At 50.6% G+C, this 8,346-nt stretch overlaps 1 long non-coding RNA gene across 2 annotated transcripts; it reads right to left on the bottom strand.

Moving 5' to 3' along the window:
• Positions 1–426: 426 nt before the first annotated feature.
• Positions 427–1,412, bottom strand: LOC110343682. 2 transcript variants are annotated; one of them, XR_002385995.2, is made up of 2 exons: positions 1,174–1,412; positions 427–1,070 (listed from the first exon to the last, which is right to left on the bottom strand). It is a non-coding gene; the product is annotated as an uncharacterized LOC110343682 (long non-coding RNA). The 2 variants fall into 2 exon arrangements; XR_002385996.2 differs by having other exon boundaries at positions 1,179–1,412.
• Positions 1,413–8,346: the final 6,934 nt, after the last annotated feature.

Below are 8,346 nucleotides of genomic sequence, written 5' to 3'. Positions count from 1 at the left end.
CACCAGACTTCCACCTCTGGCCTCCACACACCAGTACACCCCACGGTACACACACAGAGAAAGAAAGGCCTTCTTGGGAGGAGAGTTGGGATTATGCCAGTCAGCCAAGGGAGAGCAGAGAGCTCGGAGCTGGGAAGGGAAGGTTGGTGTGGGGTTGGGGTGCACCGGCATTGTGGCCATGGGAGTACCAGTGTCCCCATGCCCCACTGTCCCGGGTACCTTACATTGGTCCCATCAGGCCAGCTCCGTGACCACGGAGGAAGTCAACAGACTGAGGGGCCCAGGAGCAGGGCTGTGTCCCGTCCTCCCTTCCTCTCTTGATGTGCGGCCTTGCTTAAGGCGCGGACCTTTGCGGCCTCCTCTGGAGAGCGGTTAGCATACCTGCCACGCTCAGAGGAGAAGTGAGGTCATGCTTGGACCACATTCTGAACTTTGGAGACAATGAGTGTATTCTTGCACGAAGTAACAATAATAATAATTACAGCAAATCTTACCAGTAAACACACCCGGAGCGGCAGTGCGGCCCCTTGGTGGGGTAACAATGAAAGGTTTGGGGTTGGGTTTTTTTTGAAGTCTCTAGGTGGGGGAGTTTTCTTGGCCCTATATCGATCTCTGGGGTTTGTGCAGTTGATCCTGTGGGAGGGACTCGGGCCTGCAGCAATCTCCCAACTCCCTTCCAGTAGCGCTTGCTGAATAGTCTGAGTTTGCGGTTTCTTTTCCCGGAGGCCTGCATGTTCCCTCTTTCTTCTTTTGTTCGTTTTGTTTTTATTTTTCCCAGACGGGGGGGTCATGTAGCCCAGGATGACCTAAAACTCGTTATGCAGCAAGGGACGCCCCCAACTTCCTGATCCTCCTGTCTCCTCCACTCTCCCCTCCTCGGTGCAGGGGTCACAGGTGTGCATGGCCTCCTCACTGCATGTGGGTTTGGGTTTCCCAGACTGCCGCCTCCTGCACCAGCCAGCATCCCATCCACGTACAGAGACAGTGACCCGGCTGTTGGAGATCCTGGGCATTTGCTTCTTGGCCCCAAACTAGCCTGAAGTCATGGGTACCAAGTCTCTTCCACCTATCTTTGTAAAGAAAGAAAGAAAGAAATGAGGTCTTGCAGGACAGCCTCCAAAGCCACAGAGAAACCTTGTCTCAAAAAAACCAAAAAAAAAAAAAAAAGTTAACCTCACAATCAGGAGATGTTGTGGGTCTCTGTAGCCATTTGGAAATGGAAAATCTCCAGGAACCCATACTGCTTATCTCTGAGGCAGCCTGGCTGTGGGGTATGCTTGGGGGCAGGAAGGAGTATCTTAAGTAAAAATGTCATCTGCATAGTATTCCTGTGGGGGACCATTGTATTAATTTTGTTCCTAAGTGTAAAGTCTCAGTAAGTTTGTTGCCAAGTGTTTAAATCCCCTCACAGTCTCACCTCAGCCTGTTGTGGAATATTTAACTAGGCAAAGGTGTGTTACATTTGTTTCTGCTGCATTTGTTTAACAATGTAAAGATGTGTTACATTTGTTTCTGCTGCATTTGTTTAACAATGTAAAGATGTGTTACATTTGTTTCTGCTGCATTTGTTTAACAATGTAAAGATGTGTTGCTGTTTCACCCTGCCTGCCTAAGGCACCTGATTGATCTAATAAAAAGCTGGATGACCAATAGCCAGGCAGAGGGGGGATAGGTGGGGCTGGTGGGCAGAGAGAAACCTAGGCTTGAGGAACCAGGGAGAGGGAAAAAGAGGAAATGCTCAGGGCCAGAAGCCAGGAAGCCACCAGCCAGATACAGAGGAAACAGGAAAGTAAGATATTCAGAATGAAAGAAAGGTAAAATGCCCTAAGGCAAAACATAGTAAAGAGAAATATATTAAAACTAGAGCTAAGGTAAGGCTGGGCATTCACAACTAACAAATAAGTTTCCGTGATTTGGGAGCTGGTCAGTAGCCCAAAGGAAGCCTGTGACATCAGCCTCCTGTTTTGTCACCACCTTCTGCTCCCGACCCTCTGCTGGTGAGCCCCTGCGTCTGTCTGGGACTCAAAGCCTGTCTCAGAGCCCATTCTCCTTTTTAGTTGTTGGTTTATTTGTCTGATTTGTATTTTATGTGCTTTGGTGTTTTACCTGCATGTATGCCTGCATGAGGATGTCGGATCCCCTGTAACAGGAGTTAACAGACAGTTGTGAACTGCCATGTGGGTACTGGTAATTGAACCTGGATTGTCTGGAAGAGCAGCCAGTGCTCTTAACCACTAAGCCATCTCTCCAGCCTGTTTTGTTTTACTTTTGCCCTTCTTTTTTTGGAGGAGTTGTTTTTGAGACAGGGTCTCTCCATGTAGCCATGAATGGCCCCAGATGGTCTTAGTATGTAGACCCCAGACAGGTCTCCAGCTCACAGAGATCCACCTGCCTCTGCCTCTCCAGTGATGGGGTTGAAGTCATGTTCTATCACACCTGCTGAATCTAGTTCCAAGGATTGAGTTTAGGTGAACAGGCTGCATGGAAGCCAGCTCCCAGCCCCTCAGGGTTAATTAATTCACCCCCACATCCCACCATCCTTTTTAACTTAACTCAGTTCTGCCTTCCAGAAAACCCAGCCCCACTCCTGTTCTATGAATATAGTTTTAGTGGGCGAATCATACCCATTCATTTGCATTTTTCTTTCTGCCATCTTTGTAGCTGAGTAGTTGCAACTGAGATCGTGTGACCTGCATGATCACAAGGGTTAGGGTTAGGGGTTAGGGTAAGGATTAGGGTTAGGGTTAGATTTTCTACATGGTCCCTGACAGCAACATTTCACTGGCTTGAGGAAGGCAGAAATACTTTGTGTTTTCTTTCAGGTTTATTTTATGTCTATTTTTTGACATGCAGTGGTTTGTCTACATGTATATATGTATGTAGGTATGTAGGTATGTCACATGAGGGCCTTGTGCCCAGGAGGTCAGAAGAGGGAATCAGAACCTCTGGAAATGGTGTAACTGATGGTTGTGAACCACCATGTGGTGCTGGGAATGGAACCCAGGTCTCCTGTAAGAGCAGCCAGTGCTTTTGACTTCTGAGCAGTCTCTCCAGCCCTAGGGACACTTCCGTTCTCTTATCATCAGGGATCCTCAGCAGGAGAGAGTACCTGTCACTCATAACCTAAAGGCTGAAAACAAATGGTAAGGAATTGCCTGGCCAGAAACCCCAGGAACATTCCTCCTGCCTCAAGAATTCTCTATGGGGCTGGAGAAGTGGCTTCGGTGTTGTCTTCATCTAGTGTGCAGGAGATCCTGGGGTCCATCCTCAGGGTTATAAGATGGGTTGCAATCTCAGAAGTTCAAGGCCATCCTCAGCTACGTAGTAAGTTTGAGGTCAGCCTGAGCTACAGAAGGCCCTGTTTAGAAAGGGGGCGGGGCCTCCGTGCATAGGAAGAAGGAGGCAGTGTTAGCTGTCAGCTCACAGAGTGGTTCAGAAGGCTTCCCGGCCTCATCTCAGACACTCCCTGGGGCCTGACCTCAGGCCGGCTCTGAGATCCCTGATCTTTTCACATTGTGCACCGTGAAACTCACCGATGGAGCAGTTTAAGCAGGGTGACAGGGGAGACATCCGAACTCCACCTGTCCTGACGCGTCCCTCTCAGACTGAGCGTCTCAGGCGTGGTCTCCAATCTCCAGGCCAGGTTCAGGCATGTCTGTGTGGCGCTCATACCGCAAGCTCCCTTGGGACCTCTCCCACCCCTTCTCCATGGCCGCCACCATCTTCAGCTCCAGCCCGAAGCCCTCCTGACCTCTTGCCCTTGTTTGACAGCAATGGGAAGTAAGCACACTGAACCAGCCTGACACAGCTCAGGGAAGTGGGGGACACGTGGATGGATGCTTGAGAGCGGCTCTCCCCTGCTCAGCCGCTTGCAGCCGTAGAGGCTGTCCTTGGATTTTCTCACCCCAGACAGGCTAGTTAGGAGGCAGGCAGTTCCTGAAGTCACTGTGTCCAGGTTCTCACCCAGAGTCAGGCCTCCAGGGTCTCTTGGTGTAGCCCTGATGGGCCCGTACCCCCGACATCAAGAGACAGCCCCAGCTTTCTCAGTCAGGGCTGGCGATAGAGTCTTTCCCCACGACCCTCCATGAACAGCGCGTCCGAACAGAAGGAGCCAGAAGATGTTTGGATGCCAGAAGTCATTGCCCAGAGGACTGGCACCTCAGCACCCCCCCCCCCAAAACTTCAAGGTCAGTCTTCCTCCTCTTCCTCCTCCCCCCCTCCTTTTCCCTACTCCACTACCTCCTTTCTTCTCTTCTTTTTGAGGCATGGTCCCATATAGTCCAAACTGGCCCTGAAGTCACTGTGGACCAGGCCAGCCTCAGCCTCTAAATGCTAGGATTAAAGGAGTGTCCCGTCACCACACTGGCAACCCCTTTTGATTTTGCAAATTTGGAAACTGAGGCTCAGGGAAGAAGTTTCTTAGTCTGCTGCAGAGAGAAGAATCAACCCTGAAACATAGTCTGAGCTGAAGCGGCTGGGGTGGGGTGGGGGTGGGGCAGGGTGGTGGTTAGGGGCAGCCCCGGAAGGGGCAGGAGGCCACAGCCTTCCCTGTGCCGTGGGCACGGTATCATCTTGGAGTGGTGACCTCTCTGAGACAGAGGGCTGTTCCAGGCTCAAGCAGCGCAGACACGCAGAGTCCACTGTCCTCTCAGGCACTGCTGCGGCCGCCCTGCCCAGGGAGGCCTCCCGTGCCTTGGCCCAGGGAGGAAGTCCACAACAATGCCTCCAAACTGAAAACATCTCTTTCTCCACAGAACAATCGGAACAATGGCCCTTAACAGGCGTGGAGCTGGAGAGGAGAGAGAAGGAACTCCCGGGCCTGAGAGCCGAGGGGTGTGGAGTGCAGGGGCGCTGAAGAGACCTTTTGTCCCCACCGTCAGCCGGCACCCTTTCCCCAGGGAAACCACTGGACCCGACCCTTGTGCTCTCTGAGGACTCCGGCCTACAGAGGACTGGAGCCCCCCCACCCCAGCCTCTCCCTGGATACTTGCCACCCCCTGGGAAGTTAGTAACTCCAGTAACCCAGCGATTTGAAACAGCTCCCACAACACCCGCACCCCCCCCAGCCGGGTAACCCTGTTCCAAGAAGCCCCACTGTCTTGCTGGAACCGAACAGGACTTCAAGGGTGACCCAGAGGCCAGCAACAGATCCCCAATTCCCTCACCATGGGAACCCCACCAGCCTAGGACTGTTTTTCAGGGGTGTAGCTGAGACAGCGGGTCCTTGCCGAGAGCGGGGATGACGCATTTTTCTGCAGCCACAAGCCACTTTTGACGGTCCGCCCCATCGGGGGAGCAACGGAAACCTAGTCCCACCCAGCACAGCTTTTGTCTACACCACAGATTTATCTTATTTGGGAGATTTTTGTGGGTTTTCCTGTCTTTCTCCAGTGCCTACTGCCCTGAGGGGGACGCGGGGGGGAGGGGGTAGAGGGAAGGGTGAGAGGCGTCCTTGGGGCTCTGTGCCTGGCAGTTACAGAAGTCTGTCCCCCAGAACCCTCTGTGCCCCCACGAAGACGCCGTTAGAGACCTGGATACCTCCCAGGCCTCTCTTCCAGGTCTCTCCTCACTACTTGCTGTGATATCCTGTTTCATTCTGTGACGGGGTCTCGAGCATTCCAGCCCGGCCCCGCACACTCACTGTATAGTGGGGGATGACCTCGGGCTTCTGATCTCCCACTTCCCCTGAGTGCCCCCCCATTTCTGCCTAAATTCATCCTTCCTTTCAAAGACAGGGTCTCCTGTAGCTCAGGCTAGCTCTCCCTGTCTCTGTGTGGCTGAAGCTGGTCTTGAACTCCTAATCCTTCTGTCTCCACTTTTCAAGTGTTGAGATTACAGGTAGGAGCCATGAATCACTGTGCCCTGATGGGTTTCTCCTGAGTTACTTCTTCCATGTTTGTGCGTGGGTGTGCCTGTCTGGAGTTTGTGTGCGCCGCATAAATGCAGGTGCCCAAGGAGGCCAGGAGTGGGCGCCAGAAAACCTGTAGCTGGAGTTGCAAGTGGTTGTCAACCCCGTGATGCAGGTGTTGGTGAATGAGTCCTCTGCCAGGTTCGTAAGCACCCTTAACTGCCAAGCATTCTCTCTAGCCCAGCTCCACACAGTTCTGACTGTGGGGATGTTGAGAGTAAAGCTTCTGGCATCACACTACTCTCAGCTAGGCTGCATAAGAATATTCTAGGTGTCCCAGCACTCGGGAGGCAGAGGCAGGCTGGTGTCTGTGAGTTTGAGGCCAGCCTGGTCTACAGAGAGAGTTCCAGAACAGCCTTCAAAACAATATGGAGAAACCCTGTCTTGGAAACAAACAAACAAACAAACAAACAAACTGATGGGGGAAGTCCTGTGTGTGTATATGTCAATAAAGCACTGTTGGGCCAATAGGGAACCAAGATAGGTGGGACTAGGAGTCCAGGAGAATGCTGGGAAGGAGAAACACAGAGAGTCGAGATGTAACGCCATGGGGTAGGAAGCCCGTAAACTTCTCTGGTAAGAGACATACTTAGATTAACAATTATGGGGTAATTACTTAAGTCAGAGCTAGCCAGTAAGAAACAAGCAAGGCCAACAGCTTCATAATTAATATAGCATCCTGTGTGTTATTTGGGATTGATGTGCGGCTTTGGAACCAGGCTGGCGGGAAGGCTTCTCTCAAGGAAAAGGTTTCCCTTTACAACAAACAAAAAAACAAAAAAGAGAATATTCTAGGTTTATTTTTTATTTTTTTTTTTTTGCGTCACATCTACAGTCTCCCACTAAAGCCATCCTTTCCTTCCTTGGTTCCTATCCCCCTCCCCCTCCCCTTCTGTCTTATTCAGATACAGAGACAGCCCAGGATAGCTTTTAACTCACTGTGTAGCAGGGCTCCCGCTCACGGTCCTCTTGCCTCAGCGTTCCCAGTGCTGGGATCACAGATAAGCACACCACACACAACTCTCTAGTCTTAATGGCTTCTCTCCGTCTTATGTGTATCTGTGCACCATGGAAGCCAGAAGAGGACACTGGATACCCTGGGACAGGAGTTACGGAAGGTTGGGGGCTGCCATGTGGGCGCTGAGTGGAACCCAGGTCATCTGGGGGAGGAGCCAGTGCTCTTAACCATTGAGCCATCTCTCCAACCCTGTAGTCCTACTATGCTAGCTGTTAGTGCCCTGTGCCCTTGGCGATCACAGATTTGGGGGGTTCCCCCTCCCAAATTCTGCACAAAATTCCCTCTTTCTACATCCAATAAAGGCTACAGCCTCTCAGCGGGACTCCCTGCCACGAGGCTGCTTAGAACCCCGTGCAGAGCACCCACTTGAGAGGTTAGGAGACAGGAAGGAGGTGGGGTGCGGGGCTGTGGCTTTGCCTGTTTTTGGTTGTGGCAAGCAGCCCTCCTCCCTCTGTGGGGGCTGCAGGGTATCCCCTGTGGAGGCCTATGTTGTCCCACATGTACCTCAAAGGTCATCTCATCACTAGTGTGCATTTTAATACGGCTGTTTGGAGGGCTACCTGATGTGTTAGACCAGAAAGGGTGACTCACCATGGCTTTTCAGGCCAGTGAGATATTTTGGGACAAGAAGCCTGCAGTGCTTGACTGGCTCCCTGGCCTCTGTGGATGATGGGCAGCCTCCAACCCCAAGCATATTTGCCTAAAGCCAGGTAATTCTCAAGGGGCTGTCCCTTCCAGACCTCAAGCCCACATCAGGCTAGAGATGGAAACGCAGACTTTTCTACCTTATGCCGGTCACTGTCTGTCTTTAAATTTTTTATTTTATTTTTTTGCAGTTGACTACTTTTATTTTGATATCCTTGAAGAGCAAAATACAGATTTGTCTATCAAACATTCTGCATGCTTATATGAATTGATATATTTATTCTACGTATGTTTGTGAATTACTTCCAAATCACTAAGAATAAGGAGCCGGATGGTGGTGGCGCACGCCTTTAATTCCAGCACTTGGGAGACAGAGGCAGGCAGATCTCTGTGAGTTCGAGGCGAGGCCAGCCTGGTCTACAAGAGCTAGATCCAGGACAGCCTCCAAAACAATACCGAGAAACCCTGTCTCGAAAAACCAAAAAAAAAAAAAAAAAAAAGGAAGTATAGTTTTTCTAAGAAATATTGGGTAACATAAAATGAAACCTTGATGTTTTATGACTATCTAAAGAAAAACTATGTAGTACATTGCAATACATATGAAACTTACTTTTAACCTATCTATAAGTTTAGCTTTATTGGAAACTGATGGACACAGCTGCTTATAGAGAAGTTATGGTGCAATAGATTGGAAAGAAGGCAGACACCAGTGAAAATTTTATTTTTTTAAAGATTTATTTGTTTATAGATGATTGTTTGCCTGTACTGTATGTAA

Source organism: Mesocricetus auratus, unplaced genomic scaffold, assembly GCF_017639785.1.
Source record: "Mesocricetus auratus isolate SY011 unplaced genomic scaffold, BCM_Maur_2.0 Super-Scaffold_100027, whole genome shotgun sequence".
Taxonomy (NCBI): Eukaryota; Metazoa; Chordata; class Mammalia; order Rodentia; family Cricetidae; genus Mesocricetus; species Mesocricetus auratus.
This window is presented reverse-complemented; position numbering and strand designations above follow the sequence as displayed.